The sequence below is a fragment of the Daucus carota genome, chromosome 1 (genome assembly GCF_001625215.2).
Source record: "Daucus carota subsp. sativus chromosome 1, DH1 v3.0, whole genome shotgun sequence".
Taxonomy (NCBI): Eukaryota; Viridiplantae; Streptophyta; class Magnoliopsida; order Apiales; family Apiaceae; genus Daucus; species Daucus carota.
The window spans coordinates 20,580,576-20,596,653 of NC_030381.2; positions in this window are offsets into that span (position 1 = coordinate 20,580,576).

The window sequence follows — 16,078 nt, forward strand, 5'->3', positions numbered from 1 at the left end:
ATGCAGAAATGCTCCAAGGATCAATCATATGCTGTTCGCAGATGATTCTTATTTGTTTTGTAAGGCTAATGTTGACGAAGCAAATTGAATGCTTGAGCTGCTCCAGATCTTTGAGGAAGCATCAGGTCAGAAGGTTAACTTGTTAAAATCTTCTATTTTCTTTACCACTAATGTGAATCAAGCTTGCAGAGCTGCTATTAGTCATGCTCTACAAATGTCTGAAGCGGATGGGAACTGCAAGTACTTAGGTCTTCCTAATATGATGCGACGTAATAAATCAAGAATGCTTGGGTTTCTGAAAGACAAGGTAAATCAGAGGTTGCAGTCTTGGAAAGATAAATGGATGTCTCAGGCGGGGAGAGAGATCTTAATCAAGTCAGTAGCCCAGACATTGCCAAGTTATGCGATGAACGTTTTTCTGCTTCCCCTGAAAATAACAAAAGACATTGAAAGGAGCCTGGCAAAGTTTTGGTGGGGTCTGAAACCAAATAACAAATCTGGTATCCATTGGATGAGTTGGGAAAGGATGAGCAAGCATATGTCCACAGGTGGATTGGGTTTCAGGGACTTTAGAGATTTTAATTTGGCTCTATTAGGGAAGCAAGGGTGGAGACTAGCAACAAAGACAGATAGCTTAGCTAGCAGGCTCTACAAAGCAAGATACTTCCCCTCTATTAATTTTTTTGAAGCAAAACTGGGCAACAATCCCAGCTTTGTTTGGAGAAGCATATAGGAAGCAAAATATGTAGTTACGGCTGGGGCGAGATGGAATATTGGCTCAGGAACTTCAATCAATATTTTGGGCCAACCTTGGTTGCAAGAAGAAAATAATCCGTATATAACTACTGAGCTACAGGGTCTGGACCACGCTAAGGTATCAAATATAATAAGGATGGATGGGAGATGTTGGGACCAAGAGATTGTGGCGGACCTTTTTAACAATCGAGATTAGCAGTGTATCAAAAAGATTACTCTTACTGATGAAGCCAGTGATGACACTTTATATTGGTGCAAGGAAAATTCGGGTGAATATTCAGTCAAAAGTGCCTATAGGATGTTACAAGTTCAAAAAGGTCGTTGGCACATTTCTGATAATGGTAGCTTATGGTGCAAAGTCTGGCAGATCAAAGCTCCTCCTAAGGTTTTAAATATGATTTGGCGTGCTCCGGCACAGTGCTTACCGACGCTCAGTGCTCTTCATGGAAAACATGTTCTTGTCAATAGAATGTGTCCAGTTTGTAATGGCGAAGAGGAGACCACTCTGCATGCTCTCGTTAAATGTCCCTTCGCAGCGCAGTGTTGGGGAGACAAAGGTCTGTTATGGGTAGATACAAGGAGTGAAACTTTTGCAGAATGGCTTGATAAAGTTCTGGGACTTTCAGGAAAAGATGAATATGCGGGAATTGTTACGTTGTGTTGGAATATATGGAAAGCTAGGAATAATTTTGTATGGAATAAGATCAGGTCTTCAGTTTATGGAGTAGTTAACTCGACAAAGCAGTATCTTGTAGATTGGACAAAAACTCAGAAACTTTCTACAAAGGCTCTATTTCAGTTCGAAGAGGAAGGAGATGGAGCATGTAACTGGGTGAAGCCACAGAAGGATATAATCAAGATATCGGTCGATGCGACAACTTTTATTGAATCCTCATCTTATGGTGTTGGTATGCTGGCCCGAGATTAGGAAGGGAAGGTGATTCTAAGACGATCGGAGCATTACCAGGGGTATGCGAATCCAAAGCTAGCAGAAGCTATAGCGGTTAAAGAAGCTCTAAGTTGGTCCAAAATAAACAAATGGGATGCTGTAGTTATAGAATCAGATTGTATGACAGTAGTGCAAGCAATAAGGAGCAAGGTGCCAATGTTATCTCCTTTCGGCAAGGTTATTATGGAGTGTCGAAATATGCTTAAAGATTCAAACATAGTATTGTTTTTTATTAGACGATCTGCTAACATGGCTGCTCACTTCTTAGCGAAGGAGTCATGTTCATTTCCAGGTCGAGTTTTTGATAGGGGATCTGTCCCTGTCAATTTGTGTTCCATTTTGTTGGCTGATTTAATGGAGTAATTCTGCTTTTTTCGTCAAAAAAAAAAAATGTCATCTGAATAATGTAATTCACACAAATTTATAAAACTAGAAATATAAACTTTTAGGAACATGCCTCTCCCATTCTGCTAGTTTTCTGAATATGCTAGCAACTAATTATACATGTACACGTAATTATAAATCAAATCTCAGTCAAAGTTTGACCATACCAATACCGACAACTCAACCAACCTGTCGCGGTTTCTATAATTTTTAATTCACCACCCCAGATGGGCTTTTCTTTTTGTGAACATAATTTAATTGAAATAAATTAAAGATGTTTATAATGAATTCTTGCTTTATTTGTTTACTTAATTTTTGGTCCATGTTTTGTGGTTACACGCACAAGATAATGGGGTTATGGGGTTGTCCATTGATGTACAACAGCTCATTTCTGTTCTAGATTATTTGAATGTTACCTTAATACATTATTTACATATTTGGAAAATAGATTAATTTTAGTCTTCTTGCTTGAGTAATGATTATTTTCTTTTTACGCTTTATATCATTTTTATGTCAAGATTGAATTTGAGTTTTTAAAAATTAAGAATAATATAGAAAAACTTGGAATCAATATACTTATATAAAGAAGAAGCGAGGGGCATCTAGGTGGCGCCTCTCACATCGCTCCGTTCTATTTTTCTAATTTTCTGGAATTTTTGGATGAAAAATATTAAAAATTAGAACTACCTTTTTTAGTTTCGGGTATATTAGAAACAAGTTTTAGAATCTGATTTTGTTTCAGATTATTTATGGAATAATATATTGAAAGTTTCTGAAATTTTCGGATGAAAAATATCAAAAATTAGAACTACCTTTTTTAGTTTCGGGTATATTAGAAGTAAGTTTTAGGATCTGATTTTGTTTCAGATTATTTATAGAATATAATAACTTGAAAGTTTTAATCTGATTTTGTTTCAGATTATTTAATTATAGGAAAGACAGATTATTTATGGAATATGGTAGCTTGAAAATTTTAATCTAATTTTGTTCAGATTATTTAATTATGGAAAAGAGTAGCAAACAAGTCTCTCTGCACCTATAAATACCCGTATAGAACGTAGGATTTTGGATCATCTAAACACAACCTCCTCTCACAGTACCACAAACATACTACTTTCTGGTGATAGTTCTCTTACTCGATTTTTAAAGCAGAAGCGAGGGGCATGTAAGTGGCGCCTCTCACATCGCTCCGTTTTATTTTTCTAATTTTTTGAAAATTTTGGATGAAAAATATCAAAAATTAGAACTATCTTTCTCTTGCTCGATTCCTAACTCGGAGATGTCGTTCTTCTGCAATGATAAGTGAAGGCTGTTTATACATTATTAAAAAAACAAAAGTTGTTGCAAGGAAAAGTAGTTATAGATCGTTGTATTGGAGTCGACAAATCCAAACACGGAAAAAGAATATAGTTTTGACATGATATTGATGGTTGATATCAACAAAATAAACTATCGGCGATGTATGTTTGTTGGTTATTCTTTTATAATATTTGTTTTGTTCATCGGACATGTTTGTTGTTGTTAATTTTTATATGATTTACTTTGTACAGAGGAAAAAAATTATTCATGCATTATCTGTTTGCTCCGTTCAAGTAACTTTTAAGAGGGTAGTTATAGACCGCTATCTCACAGATTTAAGTTGTTGTTAATTACGTGTATAAATTTATTTTCATTTTTTTCACCTTGAATTATAGTCCAATTTTGCAATTTTATATATTAGTATTGGTTTTACAACTAGATTTTTTATAATATAAATTTATTTCATCCTACAAATATTAATTTTGAAATATTAATATATTTTTTATAGACAGCCACAAAATTATTTTATTTTACAAATATTAATATTAAATTATTAATATAATTTTTATAGGCCGCCGCAACGCGCGGTTTCTCAACTAGTATACAATAGAACTTAAAGATACTAATCCATGCAGAATATATACGTTTAAGAAAGAAGGTCGAGTTTGAAAATTTTTATAATTTATTTTAATTTTTTTTCTGAATAAAAATTTAATAAAAAGATTATTTTATCAATTATCCATAAAAAAACCTGGCCTTTTTTTTTTCTCTCTTTTCTCTCTAGCCGCCTCCCTCTCTCCTCATTCTGACGGGGCTTCCACCAGTTTTTCGGTGGCAAGCCCCAAATCTTTTCGTTTAATTACTTGTTTTTTGTTTTTTGGTTGTTCATGTTTGTTTCATTGATTGTTTCAATAAAACTCCTTCTTTGGGCAAAGTTATCTTGCATCCGTATCATCGAAACTTTCGATTTTCATTCTTATTCGCTTCCAGAGGGCTTTTTGGATTTGTGAGTGGATCGATTATCTCCTGGTATAGATTCGTAGTGCAGATCTAATCGTTTTAGTTTGCAGTTGGATTTTTTCTCGTGTGTTATAATTATAGTTTGATTTCTCTCCCTGGTGAGAGCGTGTGATTTTTCTCTCCTTTTGTGCGAGTTGGTTTGGATTTATCGATAAAAACTTTCCAGGAATTGCATTTGTGGTTGATAGCTCAAGCGAATTTTTTGATATAGATGGTGAGCACAGAGTAAGGATTTATAAATATACCATCGTCAATTTCAACATCGCTTATTTGTCTCATCTTAAGTATGAAGACAAGCATTTTAATCTATTATATACTAGTTGAGAAGCTTCGTGTTGTGGCGGCATATAAAAATTATATTAATGATTCAAAATTAATATTTGTAGAATAAAATAAATTTGCGAAAAATACCTGAGAGTATATCGTTGTCATTAATACGAACATTAATCATGTTGGGTTGTATGAACTCAAATTCATGCAGGGGTATATTAGTGAATCCTTCCTCGAATTTCTTTGAATTCGTTGTCCGCAGAATCATCAAATTAAATCCACGAGATAGCGGTCTATAACTATTTTTGCTTGTAACAACCTTTATTTTTCTAATACTGTATAAACAGCCTCACTTGAAAGGTGCTTAAACCGAGTAAACAGATATTGTGGAAGTGTTAAATGAATAATATTTTTCCTTGATACAGAGTAAACCATATACAAATTAAAAACAACAAACATGTCCGATGAACAAAACAAATATTATAAAAAAATAACCAACAAACATATATCACTAATAAGTAATTCATTGATCTTTTCATCCATCAATATCATGTCAAGACTATATTCTTCTCCCGTGTTTGAATTTGTCGACTCCCACATCCGACAAACTCTTACTCTTATCAGCTAATCATCTATATCGTCATTCAAAACATCTAGCATAGTGTGACTCATTATCGTATTAGATGGAGAAGATAAATATGCACAAAAAAATTGTTTATGAAATTTTATGATTGTCTGACCACAATTTATACGGGTTGATTTGAGAAAAGACCGGCTTCTCAAAAATATTTTCTGTTTTTGATATACACCTTTTTCTAAAATATGGTCATAGTCTTTAAAGAAAAGTAAGCCTTTTTCAGTGTCTAAATAATTGAAAAGAAATTTTAAATTCTGATTTGATATTATTAAGGTAAGTAGTTTTTATTTTTGATATTTTGAAAAAGGTAATTCTGAAACTTGCTTCCAATATATCCAAAATTAAAAACGGTTTTTCTATGGTGTGCCCATGGGCACATGCTAAGCGCGGAAAATTTTGTGCTTGGATCATTTTGATTGGCTCCTATCTCATGATAATGGTGGACCCCCCTGCAAATACACCAACCACACCAATCAAAATCTCCCAAATACAAAAATTTCCGCGCTTAGCATGTGCCCATGGGCACACACTAGCCAAACCGAATTAAAAAAAGTAGTTTTTATTTTTGATATTTTTCATCCAAAAATTCCAGATTTTGAAAAAGGTAATTCTGAAACTTGCTTCCAATATATCCGAAACTGAAAAAGGTAGTTTTTATTTTCGATATTTTTCATCCGAAAATTCCAGAAATTAGAAAAATAGAACGTAGCTATCTGAGAGGCACCAACTACACGCCCCTCGCTTCTCCTTTATGTTGATATACTAGTGAATAAAGCCGCGCTTCGCAGCTGCATTATAAATTTTAATACGAATTAATATTATAATAATATAAAAATTATTTTGAGTCATCTTCCCGTTAAACATATCACTAATAAAAAAAATATTATAATTAGTATAAAAATTTGTTTAAGTGGTCATCCTGTCAACACAATACTAATAGTAATATTAGTTTGAACCGCCTTCCCGTCAAAGATAATATTAATCCATAATTATTATTTTTATGATAAAATTAAATATTATAATTTAGATCAAAATTAGTTTTAGCCGCTCTCTTGTCAAACACAACAATACTAATAACAAAACATTATAATTTAGATATTAGTTTGAGTCGCCTTACTATCAAACGCAATACTAATAAAAATTATTCTAATTATGATAAAATTAAAGATTATAATTGGATAAAAATTATTTTGAACCGTGATCCCGTTTTAACAAAAAAAAAATATTATAACATAGATAAAAAGTTATTTTAGCCGCTTTGTTGTCAAACATAATACTTATACAAAAATTATAATTATTTAGATAAAAATTAGTTTGGGCCGCCCGTGCCCGTCAAACACAATACTAACCAAGAATCATTTACATTATCATAAACTCAATATATGATTCCTCTTTTATTTATTAATTATTTTTATTTTATGATTCATATTTATTAGTTAAAAATTATTATTCTTTTATGGTTCTAACTTTTTTGATATGAATTTTTTTTAATGATTATTATCTTTACAATCCTCTATTTTCTATTTGAAATTTAAGAAAATTATAAGACTAAATCGAAAATAAAAATTGTACGTATTACTTACAAATCTTAAACATAAATTGTATTTTATCTATGATTGTTAGTTTAAATAAATATAATCTTATTCCTTTTAGGATTCCTATATAAGAAAAGAATATTGTATTACCTTTCGAATCCAAAAAGAAAAGAATCGTATTAACTTTTGAAATCCTTGAACCTGATTTTTTAAATTATAAATATATTTTCTATCCAAAATTTAAAAACAATTATAAGACTAAATCGAAAATAGAACTTGTACATATTACCTTACAAATCTTAAATATAATTTTTAGCCACTTTCCCGTCAAACATAATACTAATAGAAAAATTATTATTATTTATATAAATATTAGTTTGGGTCACTTCCCGTGCCCGTCAAACACATCAGGAATCATTTACATTATCATAAAATCAATATATGATTCTTATTTTATATATCATATTATTTGTTAATTATTCTTATTTTATGATTCCTATTTATTAGTTAAAAATTATTGTTCTTTTATGGTTCTAATTTTTTTGCTATTACTTTTTTTTAATGATTATTATCTTTATAATTCTTTATTTCCTATTCAAAATTTAATAAAATTATAAGAGTAAATCGAAAATAGAAATTGTACATATTACCTTACGATTTTAAATATAAAATAGTATTTTATCTATATGATTATTAGTTTAAATAAATATAATCCTATTCTTTTTAGGATTCCTAAATAAGAAAAAAATTGTATTAACTTTTTGAATCCTTAAACCTGATTTTTTAAATTATAATTATATTTTCTATCCGAAATTTAAGAAAATTATAAGAAAAGAATTTTATTGTTTTTAGAATCCAATAAAAAAGAATTGTATCACCTTTAAGATCCTTGAACTTTATTTTTTGAATTATAATTTTGTATCTATTCGAAATTCAAGAAAATTATAAGACTAAATCGAACTATTATCGAGATATGTTTTAAGTTCATGCATACTATTTGAATGAGGTTGCGAACATCTCAAAGATGTTTTTATGATATTTTCATAATAGAGATGCTATCTTATTAATCATTATGGAACGACGTGAGTTTAGCGCTATGAACTTGTTTAGACAATTTGAGATTCCGGACGATGTTGGTTTATATTTTTTAGATATATAATTTAAAAAAATTAATAAAATAATATTATACTCCCTCCGTCTTAATGGGATATATACGTTCACTATTTGCACGCATTTCGAGACTCTGATAAAATATAGTACCATAATATTTTTTTAAAATTTTCTTTTTATGAATAAAAGTTTAAACATCAAATTTTTATTCAGAAAAAGAAAATTTTAAATATATATTGTGGAACTTTTTAAAAAAGTCTTAAAAAACGTGCCAAAAAATAACGCATACAATTCATTGGGACGGAAGGAGTAAATTTTATAACTTTTGAAAATAAGAATTATATTTTTTTATTATATTTGTTCTATAATTGTTATTTTGAATAAATAGAATTCTACTCTTTTATGATTACTAAATAAATAAAAGAATTAATCTTTATAAGACTGGATCGAACAATTCGCCATGTCACCGCCCTGCATTCTCCTTTATATTTGATTTTGTTGCTTCTGTCTGATTAGTTAGTCTCGTGTCTTTTGCCTTGTCTTAGATGCAAGGTCATTAGCTTCGTTGAGTATATATTGCTGCAAGTCGGGAAATATAATAAGAAAAAAACTGTATTAAATTTAGAATTTTTGAACCTGAATTTTTGAATTATAATTATATTTTCTATCAGAAATTTAAGAAAAATCAGAAGACTGAATCGAACAATTCTAGAGACGCCCGCATCCTTCTTCATATATATCCTTCTAGAGACTGTTATTTATTGAATTATCTCCTCCTCTTAAAAAAATATAAAATATAAAAGAATATTTTGTTATTTTTTGAAAGAAAAAAAAGATTATTTTGTTATTCACGCGCTTATTATCTGTACAACTATAAGCATTAGAGCATCTCCAACGGTACTCCTAAATAATTCCCTAAATAATAATATAAAATGTGGCTCCTAGTAAGTTAATACATCGGAAAACGTGAGAACTCCAATGCTACTATTTATATTTGGCTCCTTATTCACATTTTATATTTATTTTATATAAATGAGAGGAAAAAGTTAACTAAAAGAGAGAGAAGATTGAAGGAAAAATAATATAATACTCCCTCCGTTTTTTAATATATGACGTTTGACTTTTTGGCACACACTTTTAAGTGCTTTGACCGGGTAGTTAAAAGTATTTTTTTGAAATTTTCTTTTTCTGAATAAAAATATATAATCAAAATTTTAATTCACAAAAAAAATCAATTAAAAATAATAATTTTTGCTAACCGGTCAATGCACCTAAAGATACGTGCCAAAGTCAAAAGTGACATATAAAAAAAAACAGAGGGAGTATTGAGTTAGGAGCTACTAGATGCTCTTTAAAAGAAAGGGGAGAGAGTAGGCTCCTAAATTTTTAAAGAGCATCTAGGAGCCCATTGGAGCACTAAATTTTGATTTGCTCCTAAATTTTAGACTTAGGAGCTTGTTTAGAGAGCCCCTTGGAGTTACTCTTACGTGCATAACGCAAGTCGCCAACACCTACACAAACCTCCCACTTACTGGTTAGGGCTTACTCCACGAGGCAATGATTCCTGTAATCTGTATTACGATCAACCGCTGAAAATTGATAAACAGTGATAGGAGGGGATGGACTACAAGAAGTTTAGCAAAAAAATCAACACCACACGTGCACAAGCACGCCTATACAATTATTGTTAAAGCTTAAAGATGGAGTATATGACAAAAAGCCCTACTCATTTACTACTCCCTCCATCCCCTCAATTGTTTACATTGGAGGGGGACACGGAGACCAAGACAATGTATAAAAAATGAGTAAAGTTAGATGAAAAGTGGGTAAAGTGGTGGGACCTACCAATATTTAATAATAGATTTGAGATAGTGGAGGAAAGTAGTGGGTGTAATAGTAGTTTTTATTGTTAAATATGAGATAGTGGGGGAAGATAGTGGGTGTAATGATGAAAAAACTTACTATTTATAGTAACGTAAAGAAATGAGAGGGACATCCTAAAATAATAACTGTAAAGAAATGAGAGGGACAGAGGGAGTAGTTGTTAACACCCAACACTTTTGATTTATTAGAGCCACGGTAAATGAATTTTGAATTTCCACCTATTCACCAATTAATGCGAAATTTATACGGAATTTCAAGAAACCGAAAAACAACAAGTTTTACTAAATTTAACAATTTCAGTTTAAAGAAAAAATAGTGGTTAATGTTTCAAAGTACTCCCTCCATCCCATCACGTTATTTACGTTAATTTTTGGCATGCATTTTAAGACTCCTATAAACTATACTTACATTATATATTTATTTATATAAAAAATCCTAAAAAAAATTTGATGTTTAAACTTTTATTCAAAACAAGGAAAAGTTAAAAATATATTATAAAATTATACTTTACGAGAACCTCAAAATACGTGCAAACAGTGTACGTAAACAATCTGGCGGGACGGAAGGAGTATTTCCTATGTGCCCATGTCAATCTCATTTAGGGGTGAGCATTCGGTTGGTTCGGTCCAAAACCGGACCGAACCGAATAGACCGAGAACCGAAGTTTGAATTTTTTTCGGACCGAACTAGACCGAAGTTTTATAATGGACCGAACCGATCGAACCGAAATAATTCAGTCCGGTCCGGACCAAAAGAACCGAAATTATTTTAAAAATAAAAAATTATATTATAAATAAAACTAAAATTCATGATTTATTTTGAAATTTTCATATTGATTAATCACCCCCTATTTATTAAAGGTAGATATAATTATATTTACAAATTAGATATTATAAATATAACATATAAAATATATATAATATAAATATAAATTAAATTATACATATTTTGGACTATTCGGTCTATTCGGTCCGGACCGAAATATTTTTTACGGACCGGACCGAACCGAACTTTATTTCAGTCCATTCGGTCCGGACCGAATGGACCGAATTTTCAGAAAACTAGGACCGAACCGAACCGAATTTACACGGTTCGGTCTGGTTTTTCGGTTCCGGTTCGGTTTTGCTCACCCCTAATCTCATTTTCCGCTTAGACCGTGTTTGTCCGGCTTAAAGCCCGAGTTTTACGTCATCTATGATTTTAAGTTGAAAATTGTCTGTTTGTGTAATAAGGTAGAAATAAGCTTAGGGGCCGTGTGGATAAGCTTTTAAAAAGACGCTTATTTCTTAAAGCAAAGATGTGGACTATAGTCACAAGTAAATTAAGACTTATAAGTGATTAAATTGTTTGGAAAATAAGCAAAAATTCCGAAACAAAAGTTAGCATTCTTAGCTTTTTTTAAGTGTTTCAGGCTTTTTACACAAACAGGTCAAAGAAAAGTAGAAGTTGGCTTTTTAAGCACAAAAAGCCATAAGTTCGGTGCCCAAACATGCACTTAATAAGCCAGAAACTGACATGAAAAACTGACTTGAAATCGGAAGTTAGTTTGAGGTAGGTTTTTCAGTGACTAAATTTTTTTGAACCTTTTTTCGATAAAAATTACTAATAAGTCATAAGTTACTCATGAATCACTTTTATTTTTAATAACTCATAATTCATTAATAAGTCAAAATTATCCAAACAGACATTTTAAATTCTCAGCTTATCCGTTAACTCACGTTAAGTCATAAGTCATAAAATCAGCCAAACGGGCTCCTCATGACATTATTTTTCTCGTTATACTTCGTTGCACTATAATAGTAAAAGTTAATCGAGATATGGTTATTGGATAACTATTTTAAAAAATTCGAAGCTACGAGAGTCAGCCGCTCAATCTTCCCCTACCTTAGCTGCCTCTTTCTCTTTGTCCATCTCTTCTACCATTTCCATCCCTATCTCAATTCTCTAGCCACCCCTCTCCATATGCACAATACCTTTTCACTTCTTTTAATTTTCTATCAATAATCCTCTATGTATGTTTTTTCTTCAAAAAATTCGAATTTTGTTCCACAATATTCGAAAAACTCATTTGGTTTTTTTTGTTGTTTTTATTATTTATGTGTTTGATTGTCTCGCTCTATGCGATGTGTCTTGCTTTATGCGATGGGTTTGTATTGAAAATGAATTTTACAGTGTATTGGGAGATATGGAGATTTTGCATCAATAACATTTTAACTGGTGTCCGACAGGTAGATAGCGGGGTGCATTTGTAATGGTAGTGAAAATCGCATGTGCTCAATTTTTACAAAAAATATATGTTCATAACATGAGGCCTGTAAACTCAGTTTTTCCAACTGAGTCATGTGAACAGTGCGCTATTGATGAAATTACTTTAAGGGTCAATTGTGAAGCTGATATTTTCAGGAGATTGGATTGCTCAAGAAATTACCATTGTCTTTATTTTTAATTTTCTAAAATATTTGTATTCAGTTAGTTAAGCAAGCCGGAAACAAGCGACTAATTATTTAGCTTGTTTATTTGTTTTCAACATGGTTGCATGATCAGTTGGGGTTTCCGATTGAGTCTTCAGAGTATTAATGAAATTCGCGCTAAACTTTTGCCCAAAAAAATAAAAAGTTCGAAGCTAAAATGTTTACAATTTCATATTTTAAATAGCAAAGGAAATTAATTAATCACCGAAATAAGAATGAGATATGAAAAATTGTCACGGTTATGTCATATTCTGGCATAATCTTATAATTTTTTTTATTAATTCAGATTAATAATTAATTACTTGATCAGTAGTAATAATCATCTCTTAAATAAGAAGAAATAAATAATAATTACATAAAATATCTTTTAACGATATCTTTTATATTCAGAAGATATAACAATTCAAAATTATATCATATTAGAATCAATTAATTCAAGATTTGACGTAACATGTTCCTAAAGTCAGATAATACTACTAGTTAAACCTAATAACAACACAACTGCGTGACTTGATTAACTCAAAGTATATGTACGCAAACATCTTGGAAGATAAAATTCGATATTTGAGATAAATTAAGATATTTCTTAAGCTTCAGTCCTTTTTTCCACAAACTTTAAAATCTCAAATCTTGTTAACCAAAATTATTCGTCACACACACACACACATATATATATATATATATATATATATATATAAATGAAAAGAAGAGATGAAAATGGTGGCAGATCCATGATTAACAATAGAGATGTTGGTTGGATAGAGAATGTGTGGGCCAAAATTTAATTTTGGGAGTTGTTTGTAGGAGACGATAGTTGTGATCAAAGTACATTCATTACTTATTAGACTATTTTAGCAGATGATATAAAGCAAGAAACAAAATAAAAGAGAGGAGAAAGATGAGAATGAAAAATCAATGCCCACACGGGAGATATGTATATTACATGACAAGAAAGAATTTAGCTTTGACCCTACATGCAATTATTGTCTTCTCATCTTAATAACTATTTCACCTGCATGTATCTTCGATTTTAAGATAGCTGTAATATGCAGTGTTCTATTAATCCCCGATTAATTTTATGCAAGATCGGCCACCGATTCGATTTTTGAAATCCGATTAATCCTTATATATTTATTTCTTAATCGAAGTATATATAATAAATAATTAAAATTAAAATACTATATTACTTTAAATATGAATAATTATAGAGTTTATGAATATAGTAAATATTATATTACTAATAAGTAATACTGTCCTTTGTTCAAATATTTGCCATTAAAATTTTTAACATATGTTTCTAAGTATTTAATTATATATTTAAATTTAATAGTTTGAAATTTTCTTTTATAAATTAAAGTATAAGATTGCTATTTTTATTTAAAAACTAAAATGTTTAAAATAATAATATTAATTATGCGATCAGTATATTTAAAAATATGTACCAAAATCAAATGTCAAATATTTAAGGAGAGAGAATTTTGACTTATATTATTCTATATTTCAAATTTAGTTCTCGAACATTTGAGATTTTCTACGATTTAGTATTACATTTTATTTCTGAAATATATATTTTCAAATTTCAAATTTGATTCTTGAACATACAAGATTTTTATGATCTAATTATTCATACTATTTCTCGATCATTCGAGATTTAGGAAAAAGTATCATTTTAAAAGTAAATATTTGTCATATAGTAATTGAAATTAAGAATTCTGTCATCTCGAAATAACCTAATAATCAATGCAACTTATTAGCAATGAACTCTGCTAAGAAAAAAAAGAAGACGATACCAATGCAATTAAAAGATAAAATTTGTTTGTATTAAATTTCTTATAAATATATTGAGATATATTGAAAATGAGAACTTTATTCATCCGCACTAAACTGAATTTAATTAATTTACTTTTTACATGAAAAAGTTAAAAATAAATGAAGCTGAATTAGATGGGCTAGACAATGGACCTACAGAACTCATTGGCCTTACAGGGCCATGCATGTTTCCAATTAAGGGGCCGTTTGGCTGAACTTAAAAGATGTGACTTATTGCTTAAAATAAAGAAGTGGATTATAAATGAAAAGTTGGTTTGGACTTATAAGTTATCAAAAGTGTTTGGATATATATTGATTATAAGTGATAGAAGAAGCTAAATCCCCAAAATAAGCTAGGTTTCCTAACTTCTTTTTTGGGGCTTTTAAACTTCAATACAAATGCTTCTCATAATCAGCCAAACACCTCGATTTAAGCAAAGTCGACTTCTATGTCAAAAAAAGCCAAGAAGCCCCTTTACCAAACACCCACTAAATGAGCTCGAGCCAGAAGCCCAGGCTGGCCGCAGCTCACAGAGAGATCAGACAAGAGACACGAGCATCCATACAGTAGAATTTGGATTTAACAGATAAATATGCTCACTCACTCTGTCCTAGCAGATTATTTACGTTTATTTACATTTGCGGTCAACACTCATATAAAATATAATTTTATAATATTTTTCAAATTTTTATTTTTAATAAAAATTTAAACATTAAATTTTTATTCAGGAATTTTTTTTAAAAAATTATTATGAAATTATACTTTATAAGTCCCCAAATAGGTGTCGAATAATAATACCGCATTAAAGTAGCTGCTGAGATAGTGAGAGTATCTAACTTTTTATTAATTTCGATATATTAATAAAATTTGTCGTTCCGAAAAAATAGACTTTCAGAGGTCACGATGCAGATGCTATACCAAAAGTTTTCCCAGTTGAGGGCGTGGTGTGGGAGGTTGAGAACACACAAAAACAAGAAAAAATGGTAAAGCAAAAGAATGGTTGTTTTGGTGAGTATTTTGAAGCTTGCATGTGACAAGACTACTGTAAAAACATGGGAGCAGAGATGGTACATATTTGTGAAATATCTGCTATTCTGCTGGAGACAAGACAAGGTATATCACGTTTCACAAATCAGAATACACCATGAGCCATCCTTTGAAAAAGATGGTCGAACCCATGCATCAAACCATGAACCATCCTTTGAAAAAGATGGTCGAACCCATGCATCAAAGTTGGCTCTAAACTTATGTTATCCAACCAATTCATAATCTCATCATATTATATATCCTATCATATGTATAAAGTATGAAGTCTTCCCTAAATGATAGTATCATTTTGTCGAAATCTACACACACATGTTATGCGGATTACCAATCCTGACAAATAATTGTTACAATATATTTTATGATACTTATTTATCAGTTGTATTTATCAACCGTAAATAATAACAACTATTTTTTATTTGCCTTTTACCACGTTTAATAACACCGGATCATATCGCATCTAGTATTTATCAGCACTAAGTTATAACACCGGTTTATCATGACACTACAAGAATTTTCGCAGGCTGCAACAACAATTTCCGTCGGCAAATCACCAAATTCTGTCGGTAATTCCGTTGCATAAATCGCCGTAGGGAACTTCTTACAATGTTTTTTTTCGTTGACAAATTTGTGCGACGAACCTGCAACGGTTCAACAACGGACGTCTAGTTGTGTTTTACACTCATATGTACCTAAATAGCAACGGTTTTTTTTCGTTAGCAAATTTGTGCGACGAATCTGCAACAGTTCAACAACGGAAGTCTAGTTGTGTCAGAATATATAACCGTGATCCGTATAATATATAAACGTGGTGCATGAATTGACCGTCATTAGGACATGGTCGCGTATAATATATAACCGTGGTGCATGAATTGACCGTTGAATTATCTACAGATGCGAAGGAAACAA